Consider the following 21183-nt stretch of genomic DNA (forward strand, 5'->3'; position numbering starts at 1 on the left):
GGACCTCGTTTCATGTTTTCGGCCCTTGCCTGTAGCCTTCCATTTTCGTGCCTCTGCCTTCCAAGCTTTGTCTCGTAATTCGGACCTTGTTTCAGGATTATTGGACTTTTACTTTTTGCCACGTGTTTTTGTGCTTCCGTCTTTTTGGACTCCTTAGCTGTGAATGACATGTGCCTGAATTAAAACCACCCTCAACATCATGTCCTTGCCTCGGAGTCCTGCATTTTGGTCCTGTCCCTCGCCGCGTGCTCATGACAAAAGGAAGTAAAAGATGTCACGATCCAGATCTAAAAGTACATTTCTTGTTGGGGTAAAAAAAGAACCAATTAATAACAGCAAAGATAAAATAATTTATTTTTGTAATAAAAACTTTCCCCTTGAAGGTCAATTGTCTCAGTCGCCAGAACCCCAGTCTTTTTCTAACTTTCCTTTTTATGTCGCCCCAGTTTATTTTCCCTCCACCATCCTGACAAAACTTGATCCCAAGTCTGTGTCATTGTTGCTCAATGGTGGCATAACATTTTATTAATACTGTTGGAAAAACATATTACAGTCTTAAAAATATAAACTAACACTGTTTAACATTTTTTGTATTAAATATTTGTGCATAAAATGTTTGTGCAGAGTGCAGTTTATCGACTACATTACACATCCTTGGCCAACCCTTCAAAAGAAGCATCTGACTCATCTCCAATCCAAAAAAAGATCCATCGAAGTTACATTTGGTGCGTCGCTGTGGAACTCTTCATTGATGATTTGGTACAGTTCTGGTTCCTCTTGCATTGCATCATGAACATCCAATCTTGCTCCCACCGCATGTCATCCTCTATGCTATCCATGGCGTTTGTGAAGAAACATTTTTTTAAATCCCAAGAGTTTGGGTAGGGCAGCGCCTCGACCTTGCTGGGATCCATACAGATCCCCCCCTCCACCGACACGAAGCCCAGAAACGACAGGGAAGACCAGTGAAATTCGCACTTTTCATCCTTGACATACAGGTCATGTAGCAGCAACCATTGCAACACCACTTGAACGTGCCCGACATGGATAATATTCAAATGCCATTTATGTACACAAAGATATTAATGTCAAGCATATCGTGGAAAAAATCACTGACAAACCTCTGAAGCAGTGCAGGAGCATTTGTGAGTCCAAAACACAAGACTAAATTTTCATAAGGAGCAGTGGATGTGTTGAATGCAGTCCGCCGCTCATCTTCTCGTATCCTGACCTTATGCATTAGACCAAATGCCTCTCCCACACCACTCATGAGGGTTCCATGATGTAATGATCAGCACTCTGGACTTTGAATCCAGTGATCTAAGTTCAAGTCAAGCAGTTGAGACAATCAAGTCTTGTTTCAGTTAAGAGACAAGCATTTTCCAGTTCAACCGAGACTTGAACTCCCACTCCCACTTTCCAGAAGAGATGGCTCACTGACTCAGGGACGCCACAACCTGGTCGGGGGCATATTGAGTGCACTGACATACCTCGGGAGTGCACAACGGCCCTGACTGGAAGGACTTCATAGGCAGCCAACCATGACAGATCTCAAACTCAAATTTGGTGTATACGGATGCATGTTCATGAAAAACAAGATGAGTCTTCGACTTCCTCATGAAGACCTGATGACTTCTCCCTCCTGGATGTGTTGGTGGTAACTCTTTTGTCCATTCATTCATCCATCCATCTGTTTTCTTTGTCGCTTATCCTCACGAGGGTCATGGGGAGTGGTGGAGCCTATTCCAGCTGTCAACGGGCAGGAGGCGGGGTACACCTTGAACTGGTTGCCAGCCAATCTCAGGGCACATCGAGACAGACAACAGTCACACTCCCAATCACCACAAGGAGCAATTTAGGACGCAACCGTGTGTCGAATTAATGTTGCATGTCTTTTGGGGATGCGGGAGGAAAAGCCACGCAAGCACGGGGAGAACATGCGAACTCCACACAGGTGGGTCCTTGATTGAACCCGGGACCTCAGAACTGTGAGGCCTGCGCTTTCCACCTGAACCACTATGCCGCCCATACCAAGAGCAGGCACAGACCTGGGTAAATATATTCACATGAAAACTCAAACTTTTGTGTGCCTGTGTGTGTGCATTTGTGTCTGTCTGTGTTTGCATGCTTTTTTGCAAGTGTGCATGTGTGTGTGTGTGTCTGTATGTGTGTAAGTTAAAAGAGGATGATGTGTGTGTGCATTTATACACTCCATCTCCGTGGTCATCGGGATGCTGTCAAATGAAGTTGAAGTAGCATCAAACAGCGAAGGTACCACAAGATGTATGTGTGTCACAGGTTCCATGCCCGGCTAGCTCAGTCGGTAGAGCATGAGACTCTTAATCTCAGGGTCGTGGGTTCGAGCCCCACGTTGGGTGACTGGCTTTTGCAGTAGATGACATTTATCAAATGATTCACCGGATATCCAAATCTACCCACTGGGAATGTCTTTGATTGAGCTTCTCAGCCATCCACCTCTCGGTACTATGCGAAAGTTGAATTCAGGCAACTGGACTAATGCCAAACATGTATCTCTTCACCAATGTTAAAAACATTTTATTTTTTTGTCGCTGCTCTCATCCAGTTTTGTTACCCACCAGAAATGCAACATCTCGTGAAATCTCGCAAACGATTTTACGCTCTCATTGAGAAGATATTTGTTTGTGAGTGTCTCTGTGTGAGAGAGAGGTAGTTTGTCTTTGTGTGTGAACATGAAAGTGGGTGAAACTGTTTTTGAGATGTGAATGTGAAAGTGAGCGAGAGATAGTGTGAATGTGAGTTTGTCCGTATAGGTGAGAGCAAGAGAGTTGGCAAAAAAAGTGTGATAGGATTTAGATGACAGCAGTTTCCATAGTGTAGTGGTTATCACGTTCGCCTAACACGCGAAAGGTCACTGGTTCGAGACCGGTTGGAAACAAGCTTCATTTTGTCGCTTGCTTCTCGGGGAGCTGTTTGGTTTGGTGGTCACGTCGTAAATTTTGAGTTCAGTGGAAGTCGTCATAGTTAAGCGATGGAGATGTGTACCACACATGTGACTGGTCCTTGTTTCAAAATTGAGTCTGAGCAAGGACTTTAAAAATGAATATTGTTTATTGTATTTAAATCTGCCATGAAAAACTTCACCGAAAGGTGTCGTTGAGAAAAAAAATCATTCACACAGGAATTGAATCTTAGTCTCCTGCCCGGGTATTGCGGATACTCGTAAAGATGGTGTCATGAAGATTCATTCAGCATTGTCACAGTTCAGCCATTGATTCAAGTAATGGTCCATTTCTTGATGGTTCATGTGGATGTAGTTTTGTTGGCAAGTAGAAAAGTAAAACTCATCAGCATCCTGACACTTCTGCTACAATTCTCCACAGATGAAATCATCCATAAGCCATTTATATTGTCATGGTAAAGTACAATGAGAGAAACAAAATCAAAATGTTTGGGGGATTCCAGCAGGACATGTGATCCAATATGACGTCATACTTCTCACACTGACCAAGATGATAAAAAGTAAAAAGTTGAGATGACGTGTCACTTAGAACAAGATGGACATTTTCTCAAAGTGGGAAACCTATACTTGTAAGACCTCATATGCAAACTGATCCATGATCCCTGCTCGGCAATAACTAGGCCCAAGACCAGAGTCAGAGAAGCTTGCCCATATCATGATGCTTGCACCACCTTGCTTCACCGTCTTCACTTTAGATCCTGGAACTGATCATAATTGGCTGAGCCTTTGCCATTCTGGTTATTCTGTGACCAATTGTGATGGTTGTCTTCCATTTTCTGGAATGTGTCACTGGTTTTTATTTAAATATTAAATATTATTTAAATATTTATTTAAATTCTTGAACCAACAAAGTTCATGTCATGTCTACATATCCCCCTTTCATGAGTTCCCAAAAACATCATTGTAAACATAGAAGCAATGAGTGACACCTCGTTGGGGGTAACAACCCAGTATTAGTCTACAATTTGGAAGAATCCACTTGATCAAGAAATCCATCTCCTTAAAGGAAGACTCTCCCCAAAATGTATATGTACAATAAACCCTCCAATGTGAAGTAATATTATTATTGCATGTATTTTGGACATTAATTGAAAATAAAATCAGAAAATAAAGAACATATTTGAAATCCAAGCACAGTCCGGATACGTGCCAGCTTTCGGAGCCAAACGTGGAAGAAACATCCTTGACTCCACCCCTGACGTCTCCGGTGCTTCACATTACAGACCATCCGTTGTAGCTAAGCCAAGATGCCAACTTGTTTTACACCAAAACTGAGAAAACACACCCACGATCACACCTGACAGCAATTTAGTCTCCAATGAATGCTTGAATGTTTTGGGGATTTTCATACGGACAGGGCCCGGGATATGAATCTTGTTCCTCAGAACTGTTGGGCTAATGCTCGACAGCTGCACCACCATTGTTTGAATAGTAGCAATAAACAATAAACTGAAAATGTCCATTAATCTAGTTAATGACATTGGTTTGGGATTATTTTGAACACGAGTGTATATTAGTTGCATCCCAATGGTTCAAAATAGGATTGTGAGGAGATCAACATTTGGAAAGTGAAAAATGATCGTGTTTCATTAAGAATACCAACAGCAAGCGACGTTCTTCAGGTTAGAATCAATTTAAATTCTTACAACTAAATCATGTTTTGTGCAGTGTTTGGCAGATGTGTAATGTGTTCAATATTTAATTGTATTTTCAATCTTTAAATGGGATGAACATGAACAATTGCTTGTAGGCGGTGTTTGCTCTGGTGGAATATGTTGAGAGATTTGCATGTGACACGATGACATGCAGACCAGTGACCCTGTCCAGACTGGGAACTTTGGCAGTAAAATAAAGACTTGTATGTCTCCAGTCAAATGATTATTGAGGAAGTAGTACTCAGTCAGTAAGGAGCCAAGTTTTTGTTTCTCACTGAATAGCAATGGCAAATCCCTGCACGTTAGCAGAGGATGGTTTCGATCCATCGACCTCTGGGTTATGGGCCCAGCACGCTTCCGCTGCGCCACTCTGCTGTATACATTAACTTGTCATATGTACTTTCATGCCTTCATCAGACTCCAAGAAACGTTTGGTATTTGTCAGCTTTTTATGATCATTGGTCTTTCCCTGGTCAAATCAAAGTGCTGATCTGTACTGGTGCCTTTCTGAAGACTTACACAGTGATTTTAAATTGACAGATCATTAAAAAGTGGATTTTTTTCCCCTCTGGATGTAAATTAAGGGAATGAAAACACGAGTCTGAATTGCACAATAACTATCACGATGAGAAAGACTTTAAAAAGTGGCGATTATTGAATACGTTTGAAAGCCTAATGCCACCACGATGATGGAACATTCTGGATTGAAGCCTGATGAACGCAGCCATCCTGCTCACAGCAATCAGCCGATCAGTCAAATGCAACAATGCAGATACAAAAGTGACATCTTACAGTATGTGATGCATATACGCTCACATTATATTAAGAATATCTTTACTTACTATTGTAATCGATGTAGCCATTGAACATGCTGACAACACCTGCAGACTTGTAAAACTACCGGGCGGCACGATCACCCGGGGCTGCCAGCGGGCCCCCTGCGTTTCGTCGTGGGTTCAGTTCTCAAACATCATTGAAGGTGGCATGTCTGTTTATCAGAATATTCTCACCCAGAAGAAAAAAAAAAGCACCAACAACGACACATCGCTGTTTTTCATCGTAAGACACCTGCGGTCAGATGCTCCCGTAAAATACGCCTGAGTCGCAATGAATAATTTCATAGATTGATCATTAAAATTTGATTTGTAATTTCAAAAAACACAAATATTTCCCTTTTTGTTACAAAACACGGGTAGTAGGGAGAAGGAAAACAGATACATTAAGGTTTATAGTTTTATTTCTCAAATCAACGTATTGGCCTCAAACAGGTTTTTTGGTTTCATTGTTGAATGCAGTTGTGTATTTTTTTTTTTTAATTTACAAAGATTTGAACTTTGAGAGTGTTTAAATGAGGTAAATCTGAGAAAATGTTCATGCCTGTCTGAGAAAAGTGGATCGTATGTTTCAGGGCCTTAAAACATATATAAGAAATGGGAAAAAAATACTGTCAACAAAAAAATAAATGTAAATGAAAAAAATAGAAAAAAAATACTGTGAATGAGAAAAACACAAAAGCACAAAAGCAGATGTATCGCTTGCTGAAGAACACATTTTGGCACATTTGCACAGGCTGTACCCTGCCTCCTGCCCGATGACAGCTGGGATAGGCTCCAGCACTCCCCGCGACCCTCATGAGGATAAGCGGCTCCAAAAATAGATGGATTGGTTGTTCTCAAGTTTTGAGAAACCGGGTCGGGACATTGCACGTTGCGGGTGATCATTTGAGAACTGTAGAATGCTTCATTGACTTCATGCCAAACATCGCCAAGGCTGTCATGCGCAATAGGCCTCACTAGGTGGCAGTATTGTATTGAAAAGGACATACAACTGTTGGAAAAGGAAGTCTTGTCAGTTCCAGTGGAACATCGAGATTCGATTTAAGGTGAAGATGTTTGTTGTCTCCCGATGTTCCACTGCTTTCTTGGTTTCAATTTACTACCTCAATTAAAACTCAAAATTAAATTAGAAAGCATCATTTTTTGTGTGTGGTTGTTCTCGTGATCGTGATGACACCATCGCTTGATTTTGCGTGACCGAGTGTGACATGCGTGCTCGCACCATTTTGGCACATACTTACCTGGCAGGGGAGATACCATGATCAAGACGGTGGTTTTCTCAGGTTGAGGCTCAACTATTGCACTTGGGTTGTGCTGGTCCCTGCGAATTCCCCAAAAGTGAGAATCTCGACTGCATAATTTCTAGTGATGTGGGAGTGCGTTCGCGCTCTCCCTTGATCTCATCTCAATATCAACGTCAAGAAGCTCGATGTATTTATCCATTAAACCGGCCGAAGGCAGAGTACACCCTGCACTGACTGCCAGCCACAATCACACCTCTTCGCAATGGAGTTAGTTTAATATCCAATTAATGTCGCATGTTTTTGTAATGTGGGAGGAAACTCACGCAGGCACGTGGAGAAGATGCACACAGACGGGGCTGGGAGTGAACCTCAGAATTTTGAGGCCATCGCTGCTTCACCGTGCCACCCCAAAGTGAACTTAAATTGCTATATTTCAAATGATGATTTCAGTTATTAGAAGAAAAGAATATTCAGAATAAATAAAATCACCATTTAAAAACAGCATTTTAAATTCACCTGTTACATTGGTCTATTAACATTTGCTGGATGATTGAAGTGATGAAACAATGCCAAACGCATTGGTCTTCTAAACCAGGGGTCGTGAGTTCAATTCTCACTGTGGCCTACTAGTTACATATGTGATCCCTTCCTGATTCTACTATGTGTTTGTACTCGATGTCAGTTTTGTTTACTCGCTCTGCATGTTTCCTCATTCTCCATCTGGCTCTCTGTTCTGCTGGTCGACATAATTTGGCTGCTTGTTTTTGTTGCTGTTTGAGAAAATGGGAATTCGCGCAAGTGTTAGAGCACTCCAGATGTCGCGGGATCAATGCCTGCACTCTCCACTTGACTTTTGGTTGTCTCCTGAAGTCGGGGCATGTTCTTTAGCAGGGATGCCAGGACTTCTTTCTTCTCATCCAAAGCTTCTGGCAGATAAAACAACCGCAAAGTCAAAGAAATTGAACAGCGACCTCGGGTGCACCAACTGCACGTATGGACACCCTTATACTTGAACATGGTGTTTGTGATGGAAAAGCCATGATGAGTACAGAAGTCCAAAAACAGAAAACCACTCGCGTTCTGATCAAGGGGTTCGTTCCTTTCAATCACGCCTTTCCAGATCTCATGTGACCGTTGAAGTCCCCCTGCAGAATGACGGAGTCCCCAGCAGGAGCGTTTTCTTCCACTCCCTCGAAGGACTCCAAAAAGGGTGGGTACTCTTAAGTTCTGTTTGGTGCATAGGCGCAAACAACAGTTAGGACCCGTCCCCACTACCTGAAGGCGGAGGGAGGGTGAACCCAAGCGTAGAGGCAGAGAACAGGATAACCACACCTGCTCGGTGCCTCTCACCGTCGGCAAGTCCAGAGTGGAAGAGAGTCTGACCCCTCTCAAGAGGACTGGTACCAGAGCTGGTCTAAAAATCACGACACCGTTTAGGTCCAGAATACATGAAAGAAATGCTTACGTAATAAAAACCCAGAAGAGCTCTGTAATCGACAGACTCGGGTCAAATAGTGGAGTGTAGAAATCAAGGCAAACATAATGAAGAAGCTTTTCGCGATGATGCTGCACGCAAATGGAAGAAGTTGCCAACAGAGGTGATGCCAGCTTCATGTGTGAATGTACAAAGTCCAAGTTGAAAAGTATTTGGGCATCTGGGGTTCGCATTTTGATCGTCCTTACAGAACAGTCCTGGCGGCAACTCTGGCTTGACCTTGAGCAACAGCAAATGATTTGGTGTCAAGGCTCCCAAATCGTTGAGATCGGAAGATGCCCATGTGATGGGTCTGCTATTTATTATAGCTTCAGCTTCACAGAACAAGGTGTGAAGACCTTCCTCTTCCAAGAACTGTTCTCTCGTTGTTACATTTAGAATATTCCGAATTGAACGGATGAGTCGCTCCCAACTTTCTCCCTGGTGTGAAGGATGCATTGAAATTCCACTGAATGTCCCTTTGTTGCAAATCCTTTTTGACCTGCTAATGTTCCATTCTTTGATTGCTTTCGTCAATTCATTGTCAGCCGACTTGAAGTTAGTCCCGTTATCTGAATACATTTCTTTTGCTTGTCCTCTTCTGGCGATTAATCTCCTGACAGCATACAAGCAAGCATCAGTGTCGAGTGAAGATGCAACCTCGAAGTGCACAGCTCGTATTGTGAGGCATGTTAAGGTCTGCGACGACCAAAACACGGGGTTGAACCCAAATGCACAACTCAGGAGGGGCAGAGGCAGTTTGGGAAGTGTCTTTATTCAGACTGGTGTCGAGTCAACGGAAGCAGGAGTAATGGAATAATCGGCAGGCGTGTGTTTGTACACAGGAACAGGATCAGGATATCGCGGCAATGAGGCATGAGGCAACGAGCTGGCAGAGGTTAGACCGTGCGTGTGGTTCGATATCAATGGGACGTGATTACTTGAGATGAGGCGTGGGTGTGTGCCTCCGTTGATTGCGGCAGTTGCGTTCCGCATCGGGGACTGGTACGGCCTGGACAAGGACCGGCAGGGCCATAACAAGTTCGGGAAAAGGACAAGAAACCTCCTCATTAATTTTTATCAATCTCACAACCATTGAAGGCTTGCAACACATAAACTAAGACAAGCTCGCCATATCAGAGGTTGATCAGTTGTCCTAAACTTAAACACAAAGATACACGTCATGAATTTTATAGAAATTTTAATAGAACAGGGAAATTCCAAAAAAAACAAAACAGGGCAATGAAAGAAAATATGCAAAACAAAAGAGGACAAACAAACATTGCCTTAGGAATCTGAATTATGACGTGAAGGAGGGAAATTTTAATTTTGGGCAAGATAGCCTTCAATAAAGTCATTTTTCCACAACAATCACATTTCATTGGAAAAAGAGAAAAAGCAACAAAAGCTTTGAGTGCCAGACAGTTCGGGGCAACTTCAATAGATTTGGCAAAATGTTTTCTGAAGAATATTTGATTTCCATTTCTGAGACAGGACAGATTTTGGTGCATGTGGCGAGGAATCGATTGTCACTCAGTGATGGTGTCGATATGTGCCCTGTGACTGACTGGCTATCATTTGAGGGTGCAGTCCGCCTTGTGCTTGAAGTTAGCTGCAACTGGCTCCAGCATGCTTGTGACCCTTGTGAGGATAAGTGGCATGGGAAATGGATAGCAGAAAAATAACATGTTGTGATTATCATGTTAAAATGTGCGCAAGATGGACAGTAGAGTACAAGGAGAAAATACAGATGATGACATCGGCAACCCGGAAGTCAGCTTGGCCTGTCACAGCTTCAAGCCAGTGATCTTCAGCTGTTGAAAATATATTATTAAATGTACAGTGGTACCACTACTTATGAAGGTCTCTACTAATGAAAGATTTTTTCCTGGAAGATATTTGTCTCTATGAAAGAAATTCAGGATAGGAATGGAATATCGTAAACATCTTGTCCTGTATTTTGGTTTGAAAGTGGCGCGATAGAGCTGCTCTCCTATTGGCCAATGGTGGAGCACTTTCTTGGCATCATATTGGCGAGAAGGGATGTCAGTCTTCAACCGTGATGTACATCCTGTCTCTTGGTGTGTGTAGCGCAATAGAGCAGCTCCACCTACAGGCTAGCACGTAGCATCTTCCTGGCATCACATCCCTGGGGCTCCGGAGCTTGGACTACGTCAAACTTTTTTTTTTTTTTTTGAGTGAGGGACTTCAAGCTTTACAATGACACTCTTCCTTTATTTTAGTTACTGAATCCATTGTCATACGCTCGCGCACAATCATCGACTTCTTTGCGGATTTATTTGTCTTTTTTCACCATGAGCCTCAAGAAATTGATGGCCAATGCCATCATGCCGCCATGTGGCCTCATGCTGTTGCTGCTCGACTTGAGTGGTTTGAAGTGGAAGTTGAGGAAACTTTCGCTAAGAAAGGCAAAGGAGGACTTTGGCGAGTTGGTTAGCACACGACAATGCAGGAGCAGTTTACGGCTTCGAGTAGGAGGCAGCCACCATTTCGTCACCCAGAAATGAAGATGTGTCCATGAAATTCTCGTGACATTTTGGAATGTATTCAAAAGAATCATACAGAAAATGTGTTAATCATTCACTTCGATGACGTTTGCCTTGCAGATTTCAGCAAGATTATTAAAACCCATCAAAGGCAAGCCTCCTTGGATTGGTACTTTGTGAAACAATTACATTTCATGTTTGTTTTAAATTTATAGTTTATGGAATTTGTTAATTTTAGTGGAATTAAGTTGTGTGCGTGCCTCCAGCTCTGAAGACAACATGATGCCTCTTTCCTTGCCACGCACCCAATGGCAAAGGGCAATGAACATAATATTTTATTATTCTTTGCATTATGTACACTTTGAATGCTTATTTTTGGCGGCATCGGGTTTTGGGGTTTTGGAACGGATCAGGCTATTTACATGTAAAATATGTTTCTACATACGAGTTTCACACTATGAAATGACTTCCAGAACGTATTAATTTCGTAAGTAGAGGTACCATTGTAAATTTATGAGGGTGTGTTTTTTTAATGTTTTTTTTCCTCTGTTTTCCTGGCTCTATCCCCCCGTCTTTCTGAGTATTTTTTTCCAACCATTTTTTTTTTCACAATTTTTTTTCCTCACTTGTTTTTTGGAGTAATTTTTATTTCCTGTATTATCTGGACACATTGAACTCACACAAGAACTGTAAGTGACCCTTTGCAGACTCTGAAGTAAGCAAAATGACCAGGTCATTGAGTTTGCTCAAGTTTTATTTTAATATGGATTCAAGACATTTTGAGATACTCGTCTTTGAGTCAGATAGATGGGATTGTTATTAGTCCGTCGACTTTAACATGCACCTGCAGACTTTATGTTTGTTCAGGTGCAAAGCCCGTTCAGAACTTCTAAATACATCAATGTTTGTCCAGAATCAGATGGACAGATATGACATGCTGCATGGATACACAATAGATGAAAGCGTTTCGGTTTGTCGATGCATTGGAGCAGTCAAGAAAGAGGAGAGTTTCTGCAGTCTCGGAGTATTTTCATTTGACATGATTCCCTTTTCCACTTTCTCTTACTTCTCATTCAAATTAAGGACATTCTATAAAATGTATTGAAATATTTTTGCATGGATTAACTAAAAATTATATTAGCAGGTGAAATGTTGCCTCTTCTCCCAAGAGCTGTCATACACAAATAAAAGTATTCCCGTGCTGTAAAGCAGTTCACGAGACACAGCCTCACTATTACACGTTTTTTTGTTGTTGTTGGTGTGCAATTTTTATTACAGTGGAGCACGCTACCTTTTTTTTTAATTCGGCTCATCTTCAACCCTCTCCTTTCCAGTGCCTCCATCTTTCTTGCAGATGCTTACTTCTGTCATGAGTCTTGCCTCCACTACTCTTTCCCATAATTTCAGTGTGGTTCTTTTCATATTTTCATTAACATTCTCTCCCAAGCAAAAGCCCAGCTTTGCGAGAAGCCGAGTGGCACAGCGTAAGCGTACTTGGCCCATAATCCATAGGTTGAAGGGTTGAAACCGTCCTCTGATGACAGAATATAATTTGGTCTTCTTCTGTAGTTAGAATTTTTGGGCAGTAAGAACTTGTCTCCTGTTCGGCAGTCGGCCACTTCCTCCATTCACTTCTACTGGACGTGCACAACATACACAAACATTTCTTACTGCCACTTAAGGATTTGCAGTCTGAACAGGGTCATGCGTTTGCTCGCTCTCAATTTCATATTGTCTAGCATGCAAAGGTTTCAGCATATATGCAATAAGACAACTTCTGTGTGTGGAGCAAACGCCACGTCTACAGACAATTGTTATTCTTCCAACCATTTAAAGATTAAAAATACAATTCAATTATGAACAGATTATACATCTGCAAAACACTGGATGAAACATTATTTGGTTATTATTCTCTCCTCAGCACCTCTATTTATTTGGTTTCAAAATGCCCCTGATTTACATAGATGTTACAAAAAGAAGACGGAGGAGCAAAACATAGTTGGAAACAAAGTGTACTTGTTTGTTCAGCTGTGTGTGTGCATATTTGTGGAAGATTGATAAGTACATATGTGGTCATAATTTATTTAACTGACAAGAGGTGCTTCTGTTTCTGAGAGTTCTGATGATTAGATGTTCTTGTTCTCCTGTTAAGTGGGTGCTACTTTGTCTAATGCAGAGCAAAGCATTTCTTTATTGGAAGCAGATGTATGATACTGTAGTTATATTCACAATTATTCCTACAGCCTTGCATGCTATCTCGTGACAAACAAATAAATGCAGATTTGGAACCAGAACCGCTGATGATAACCCCATGTGGTCACCTATGGCATGGCTGACTGTGCCAGCACCCAATGGGTCATAGAATTCCTTTGAAGTAGACATGTCTCTCTTATTTTCTAAGTTCAGACCTTAATTCTCTTCACTCAGGTTTTATCATATAGAGATCATGCACCTACATCATAAAGTCACGTGACTTTTGTTACGTCGCCATATTGCCGGTCAAACAAAGCATTGTTCAATGCTAAGTCTGTTGAGACGAAACAAAAATATATATCTATATTATATTACTTATTGCACGACGCCCAGAGTTTTGTCCGATGCCGTTAGACATCTAGAAGTTGAAAATAAATGAAGATACGTGGAGTAATTAGAGACACTTAGCATAGATGACCCATATTTAATGCTGAAGTCGACGTTTTCGACGATAAGAAATTGTACTGTTAATTCGCTTCCTCTTTTCTTGGACAACTGGATGTACACATGTATCATGTATCGCTACACAGGCGTGTGTGTATTTTGGTTGGGCACCATCCATCATGTTTAATTGCCGAAATCCATCATTTTTTTCTGGTCTTTTCAGCTGGTATTCCATAGAATAATCTCTTTGAATATCTGTCGTATCTGTTGTGACAACCAACAGCATAATTTGAAAAATCTGCTCTGGTTCAACGGCTCCCGCAGTGCAGAGCAGCTATGTTTGACCGGCAATGCACAAGTGCTATATAATACAAAAATATACAACATATTTATCATATATAGTGGCAAAATACACTACAAGATTCAGAAAATTCAGCAGACAAAGTAAAGTCAAATGGAGGTTATTGAAACAAAGTTCTCATCGTGTACTTGAACAGATTAGACTGTACAGGAAACATGCATGTTATTTAGAGACCCCAGTGAGAATTGAACTCACAACCACAGGTTTACTAGACCAATGCTTTCTCCACTGAGCTATGGAGCACTGGACTTCAGCATTAGGAGAAAATATGCTATTCCAATGGGGCTGGAAGGGGTGTAGAGGATATGGTCTGATCTCATTTTTTATTTGGTCCTCTGAACTTTGAAGAACGCTGATGAATGTGTCTGCACCTTGAGTGAGAGAGAGAAAGAGGACCATTCTGACTGAGGATTATGGTCTCAGGTTTGGAGGTGCTGATTCTCACCTCAGCCTCTTCACCCTGAGGAAGTTTAACGTATCTTTCAAATAACATCGCTCATTGCCTTTGACATGTTACATCTTTACAAAAGTACAAGAGCCACTCTGACCATATTTCTTCCATCAATGTTTCATTAAGAAGCAATGAACATTCATCAACGGGAGACAACCTATGACAGAATCATGATTGTCTGCCACCTTCATGCTCAGGAAGAAATAGCACACCTCATCATCGTGGTTGACAGGACCAAACACTTTGGAAACTCATTTCTCAAATCATTAACTATAGAAATGATCCCAGAAAGTATAGCCTTGACATTCATGGACACAACGAGGGGAAGTCAGCTGCGAGACAGCTGTTTTCACTGAGAGGACACGTCTGTAACTTGCTTTGCACAAGCATCACTCAGCGATGTCTCCCAAAAACAACAAAACAAAAACAACATTTACATCAATATAAATGCATTTGGATGCATCCATTGAGTTAGATTCCAAATACGGAAGCCCCAGAATATTTTGTCTGACTTTTTTTTTTTTTTTTTTTTAACCTATGATTCATTGTTTTGATTTAAATCATAAATTTGTAAATCTTAACGCTGTGGGACGGAGACAGACACCAGTTGCACTCACAATCACACCTGGGGGCAATTTAGAATCTCCAACTAATGCATGTTTTGGGGATGTGTGAGAAAACCCATGCAGTCACAGGGAGAGCATGCAAACTACATCCTGGAACAGCCAGCCCAGACTGCCCACGGGCCTTCGGATGTGTGGCATGGAAGTCCCTGATGAGCATGGGGCCAATGACAAAATGCGAAGGAATGCACAACCGCTCATCGAGACTTCATTCTTAAATTGTCTTCTCTCTCACGTTCACTCACATTACCCAGTTTGTTTCAGCGACTGTTTAAATAGTTTTATATTATATTCATATTTGGATCATATCATATCCGAACCTTGATTGTTGAAACATTAAAAGGGAAGGATTTTAAAAGTTAAAACATCCAAGCAATCTCTGATTAAAAGCTATTAAAAGGGTGCTTGTTCTGGTATTCCCATCGATTTTTGTTCTTCCTTTACATCAGCAGTTAGGAGGTACGGTACTTTTGCAATGTTTTCTGTTTTAACTCTTGGTTTTGGTCTTTCCTGCAATCTTCTACTCATGGTGTTTCGGGGTTTTGGCATTGATTGTAAAACAATATTTAAAAAGGAGAGTTCTTTCGGTGAACTTGAGGGAAATACTCATGATTCATCATTTGAACTATCTGAATTTAGGGCCTTTCCTCTTTGCTTTGAGCCTCAGGAGGATTCAGAGGAGAATTCTGATGCCGGTCGTTTTGTTTTTGGTGCACAAGGTATTGGAGTCTCATCAATTTCGGTCTGTTGTCAGCTCGTTCTCGCTCGGATTGCTTGTAGGCATTTCCTGCAGTAGACTGCTTCCCCATGACTCCCCATCGGTTGTAGTGTCCCCTGACCCACCCCAACCTGTTTCCTCTTGCTCATGGACAGGTTTTGGAGGGAAAACTGGGGTTTCTTCCACCTCACCCATTTCTGATCCTGAGGTAAAGTATTTCGGTCTTAGTTCTAAATCCTCTTCTCTTTTCCTTTCCCTGCTTTTAGTCGGTTTGCAAAAGATCCAGGGCATTTTTTCAAGAGATGGTCTGAGTCTCCACAGAGATTTCACTTTCTGCCATTGGAACATTGTTCAAATTAATACCCAATTTCTCTACATTTACCACAAATGATTTGCTGACAGGCTGCTACCAGGTGTCCATGCTTCCCACACTTGTGGCAAAGCTTGGGCTGACCTTGGTTGTGAATGTAGCCTCGGTTTTCACCCAAAACTATCATTGATGGGAGATGTTTCAGGCCCTGGAAACCCAGAGAGTCCTGACATTGTTGAATGGGGACTCTCCAGGTACAATTCCAGATGCCGTCCTCATCTCTCACTTTCATAGCTTGGCCTTTCACCATGCAATATCTACCCAGTCAATAAATAATGTCATTTGCACTCACTGTCTCATTAAACATTCTGACAATGACAGCTTTAGCTGAATTGTCCGTCAGTTTTTCACATTGAATGCTGAAAACTGGGTTTTTGCGAGAGGCTGGCTGCTGGCCAGCAGTCCTCGAGGAGGAGACATGCTCCACCCTGAACAGGTTGCCAGCCAATCGCAGGGCACATAGAGACGAACAACAGGCGAACTCACAATCACACTTGGGGGCAATTTAGGGTATCCAATTAATACATGTTTTGGGGATGTGGGAGGAAACCAGAGTGCCCATTCAGGCATGGGGACAACATGCAAAGTCCACACAGGTAGGGATGGGGTTTGAACCCTCGAGCTCAGAACTGCGATTCCATTGCTCCACCGTGCAACTGGAATAATATTCAGTTGTTCTCATATAATATTGTGGCCACAAGTTGAAGAGTTATTTGCTCAACATTTTGATTAAAAGAAAAAGAAACAGTCCTGCCTCGCTCAATGACGACCTGTTTCCTGCTTTTCAACTGACAGTGGTACTTGTGGGCCATCGTCACACAGGAGGAGAATTACAGCCCTTGTCATGGTGGTGCAGCTGGAAAGTGTTGTCCTTCCAATTCTGAGAACCTGGGTTCAATCCCTCTATGGAGTTTGCATGTTCTATGCTATGTGACTTTTCTCTGGGCACTCTGTTGTCCTCCCACCTCCCAAAAATGCAACATTAATTGGACACTCTAAATTGCCCCGAGGTGTGATTGTGACTTTGACTCTTGTCTGTCTTCATGTGCCCTGCGATTGGCTGGCAGCCAGTTCAAGGTGTAACCTCGCCTCCGGCCCGTTTCCCGCTGGGAAATTCTCCAGCACTCCCGCAACCCTTGTGAGGATAAGCGGCTAAGAAAATAGATGAATGGTTCAGAATTTGGCCCTATCTTTGACACTATAACACAGTGCAGCATGCTGGAGCACAAAACCGATTGAAGTTCCTGTTGGTCTAGTGGTTAGGATTCAGCACTGTCACTGTGTTCACATGAATGATTGCTTTCAATCTTGTGTCCCCAAACCAATAAAATGTACACTTTTGGCTGGTCACACAGCAGAATGAATGCAGAGCATCGTGTCAGTGAGGTTGTCCAGTTCAAAACTTTGCCAAACAAATATACATTTTCATCCATACCGCATGGTGTCGTGTGTTAACCACATCCACCCCTGGCACTGTGAACTTGCAGGGTGCTGCTGAAAATTCAAGTACATATCCTCTGAGTAAAAGCATTTGGCGTCCGTCATGTTCCTCTTACATTGGTCGCTCAACGACCATATCTGCGTGTTTAAATGACCTCCAAATCTCCCTGTAACATAATTAGCTGATTTTGATTATTCCCTCTGATTATCTTATTATCAGAGGAACACACTTCCACCGCAATATTTATCTATTCTGACCACCCATGATGAAACCAGTGTTTTTATCAGGATCATATTTTCACATCTGTACTTGCACTGGTGTAGCTCAGTGGTTACTTCTGATGGAAACAATTCAACTGCAGAATTCATCCCTTCTCAATTCCTTTAATGGGATCAAGCCATGTGTGCAGTCCAGTGCTGTTTTAAACAAATAAATACAGGTATGTATCTACAGGCTTTCCTCGTTAGTTAGTGCGGTTTCAGTGCTGCAAGGGATTTTATTCAGCAGGTAAAAAAAAAAAAAATACAGCCAGATTGGCATATTGTGGAAAGACACGTTGATACAAGGCGTGTGATTGGCTCCTGGCATGACATCGACCAATGAGGGCATGAGTGGTTATATCCCGTCATTGGTTGCGCATCATCGAAGCTTCACCCAGCAATTTCCCTTGTCCCACCGATTTCCTTGTTTTGCCTGTTGCCTCGCCCACGCTATTTACTGTCTCACAGATGTACTGTATGTCAGTGTTGTGTTCGTGATAACTTTTTTAATTATTATTAGTATTTTTTTCATGTAAACATTTTTTCATTTTGTAGTTACAATACCACCTCGGTGTTGTGCCCCACCAAAAGCGTCCTCCACTGCACCCAAGTAGTAGTAACTCTGCAGGCACTTTTGTCCTCTTAGGAATCTAGCGGGAGGAATGGTCTTCGATTTGGGAGCACTTTTATCCTGTTTGGGATCCAGGGGGAGCAACCAACAACTTTGTTCAGCAAATGGCACGGGCTTTGTGGTACCATTTGGGATGACCTCCGGGGCTCCGGACAGGGCACTTTTCTCCTTCTTGGAGCCTGCATTGTGCTTCGCTCCCTCCAGAATGAGGGTTTTTGGCCAGAAAAGACTGGATCAAGGTATTTTAAAAAAGAAACTGCCTCAGACACGTTTCTCAGTATGGTGCTCGATCCGGGCCAAGGATTTACTGGAAAGTTACCGGAAATTAAAGTATTTTGCTAATCTAATTAACATTTGCCGCTGTGCTTAACATCATGCCTGCTGCGACAAAAATCTTTGATGCAGGCTACGTTTGGAATTCCCGGTTCCCCAATGTAACAATAACCTGGCTTTTGGAGGATGTTAGTAGATCAAATGCCCGAAAAAGTTCAGTTGCGTGCATCTCTGTGGCGGAATTGGTTACTGTGTTTGGCTGTCAGCTGAGGGGTTGATGGTTCGAACCCACCCAGGGACGGTCCCCCAATGTAACATTTACCTGGCTTTTGTACGATGGTGGTAGATCAAAAGCCCCAAAAATTACAGCTGCGTGCGTCTCTGTGGCGCAATTGGTTAGCATGTTCGGCTGTTAACCGAGATGTTGGTGGTTCGAGCCCACCCAGGGATGTCTCCAAAATGTAAAAATTCTCCTGGCTTTTGGAGGATATTAGTAGATCAAAAGGCCAAAAAAGTGTGGCGTGGCATGTCTCTGTGGTGCAATTGATCACTGTGTTTGGCTGTTAGCTGAGGGGTTGATGGTTCGAACCCACCCAGCGACGGTCCCCCAATGTAACATTTACCTGGCTTTTGTACGATGTTGGTAGATCAAAAGCCCCAAAAAATACAGTTGCGTGCGTCTCTGTGGCGCAATTGGTTAGCGCGTTCGGCTGTTAACCGAGATGTTGGTGGTTCGAGTCCACCCATGGACCTCTCCAAAATGTAAAAGCTAAACTGTCAAGTTACCTCTCCATTGTTACCCTCACAAAAGAGGTAAAAGAGATGAGAGAGGAAACAATTGTCATCACTCACTCAACTTTATATGGCGTTCCCTTGTTATTTGCGAGGGTTGCACTTCTTTTATGTCCCCACTACAATTATTTCTATGCAGCCTGCGCTTTTTTTTTTTCATCGCGACCTGACGCCACAGGCAGGTGGGAACAAAGCAAAAAATCGAATCATTTCAGAAACTGATTTGGTTCAGTTCCTTGACTAAAAAGATTCTTTCTTCAGAACATCCAACATAAAATGAATCCTCTACGAAATAGCATAGTCAGCTGAAGGATGTGGCGAAAGCTTTTCCCCTCAGGCCAAAGTCGGTGGCTCCATAGCTCAGTGGTTAGAGCATTGGTTTAGTAAACCAGGGGTCGTGAGTTAGATACTCACTGGAGCCTCTAAATAACATTAGGTTCAAATTCTGCTTTGGTCAAGCACATAATGAAAACTCTGATTGGTTCCCCTGCATGGTGGCTCAAAAACCACCTTCTCCTTTTGGCTTTCTGTTCAGCTTGGATGTTTGTTGTTGAGAAAAATGTCAATTATATGAAGTGTTCGAGCGCCTCTTGAGCATGTGGAATCAATTCCTCTATTCTCCATTTGACTTCATTTTGTCTGGTGACTTTTTTTACTCTTGTTGTATATTTTGGCACTATGTAAGATAAGTATGTGTATGATATACGATAAAACCTAAGTGGGTGGATCAGCTGGTAAAGCGTTGGCCTCACAGTTCTGAGGACCCGGGCTCAATCCTAGCCCCGCCAGTGTGGAGTTTACATGTTCTCCCCGTTCCTACGTGGATTTTCTCCGGGCACTTCGGTTTCCTCCCACAAAAACATGCAACAGTAATTGGACACTCTGTATTGCCCTAGATGTGATTGTGTGTGCGGCTGTTTGTCTTTATGTGCCCTGCGATTGGCTGGCAGCCAGCTCAGGGTGTACCGCGCCTCCTGCCTTTTGACAGCTGGGATAGGCTCCAGCATTTCCCGTGACCCTTGTGAGGACAAGTGTGAAAGAAATGGATGGATGGATGAATGGATGGATGGAAAAGCGAAGTGAGGAGGATTAAGGTCTGAGCTTAGAAAGTAAGAGAGACAAGTCTACTTCAAAGGAATTCTATGACTTGTTTGGTGCTGGCTCAGTCAGGCATGTCATAGGTGACCACCAGTGTTTATTACCAGGCTACAAGGCTGGAGGAATAATTGTGAATATAATTATCATACATCTGCTTCCAATAAAAAAAATGCATTGCTCTGCTCTAGATAAAGTGGCACCAGCTTAACAGGAGATAGATAAGACATCGATGGTGAGTACGAAACTCACTCACTCATGAGGAATGAGTGCATTTGCGCAACTGAGTAACTGCGGCAGAACCAAACCTCAAGTATACTAGTCCCTATCGAGTAAACAAATTTGTCGATAAAACAGAGAAAAGGACAACGTATGTCCTGTCCATACTTGAGCTCCATGAAACGTGTTCTCGCGGGCCATAGTTTGCCCACCCCTGGACGATTGGCACATCCAAAAGTGATCTTGCACAAGTTTTTTAAGGTACGAGTAATCATTTAGATGATTTGCTTTTACTTTGACTTACTGGTGTAAACTTCATCCAACCTTTATATGAGTCAATTCACTTCACAATAAGCAGCAGTTTGGAAAATGTTAAATTCATCCAAAGAAAAAAAAATGCTGCCTTCAACACTTTTCACTACTCTAAATTTACTGTTAAACAAGACAAAACAGAATTAGATGTTATTTTTTTAAAACAGTCAAACAACTGTGAAAATGGAAATTCAATTCAACCTCTCAAAAACTTCGAATACACAACAGTTCAACTCTTCAATGTTCCAATTAATTTAGTTTTTTCTTGAAGGAACTGAATAGA

At 42.2% G+C, this 21183-nt stretch overlaps 8 non-coding genes across 8 annotated transcripts; 6 read left to right on the forward strand and 2 right to left on the reverse strand.

The window, feature by feature from the left end:
- The first annotated feature begins 2305 nt into the window (after positions 1–2305).
- Positions 2306–2378, forward strand: trnak-cuu (transfer RNA lysine (anticodon CUU)). The gene has a single exon. It is a non-coding gene; the product is annotated as a tRNA-Lys (tRNA).
- A 466-nt stretch (positions 2379–2844) lies between these two features.
- Positions 2845–2917, forward strand: trnav-aac (transfer RNA valine (anticodon AAC)). The gene has a single exon. It is a non-coding gene; the product is annotated as a tRNA-Val (tRNA).
- Positions 2918–4959: 2042 nt separating this feature from the next.
- On the reverse strand, positions 4960–5031 carry trnam-cau (transfer RNA methionine (anticodon CAU)). Its single transcript has one exon. It is a non-coding gene; the product is annotated as a tRNA-Met (tRNA).
- Positions 5032–6725: 1694 nt separating this feature from the next.
- Positions 6726–6889, forward strand: LOC133497107 (U1 spliceosomal RNA). Its single transcript, XR_009793942.1, has one exon. It is a non-coding gene; the product is annotated as a U1 spliceosomal RNA (small nuclear RNA).
- Positions 6890–14252: 7363 nt separating this feature from the next.
- On the reverse strand, positions 14253–14467 carry LOC133497108 (small nucleolar RNA U3). Its single transcript, XR_009793943.1, has one exon. It is a non-coding gene; the product is annotated as a small nucleolar RNA U3 (small nucleolar RNA).
- A 4392-nt stretch (positions 14468–18859) lies between these two features.
- On the forward strand, positions 18860–18933 carry trnan-guu (transfer RNA asparagine (anticodon GUU)). Its single transcript has one exon. It is a non-coding gene; the product is annotated as a tRNA-Asn (tRNA).
- A 227-nt stretch (positions 18934–19160) lies between these two features.
- trnan-guu (transfer RNA asparagine (anticodon GUU)) lies at positions 19161–19234 on the forward strand. The gene has a single exon. It is a non-coding gene; the product is annotated as a tRNA-Asn (tRNA).
- Positions 19235–19623: 389 nt separating this feature from the next.
- trnat-agu (transfer RNA threonine (anticodon AGU)) lies at positions 19624–19696 on the forward strand. Its single transcript has one exon. It is a non-coding gene; the product is annotated as a tRNA-Thr (tRNA).
- The last annotated feature ends 1487 nt before the right edge of the window (positions 19697–21183 follow it).

The sequence above is a fragment of the Syngnathoides biaculeatus genome, unplaced genomic scaffold (genome assembly GCF_019802595.1).
Source record: "Syngnathoides biaculeatus isolate LvHL_M unplaced genomic scaffold, ASM1980259v1 ctg117_pilon_pilon, whole genome shotgun sequence".
In the NCBI taxonomy this organism is placed as follows: Eukaryota; Metazoa; Chordata; class Actinopteri; order Syngnathiformes; family Syngnathidae; genus Syngnathoides; species Syngnathoides biaculeatus.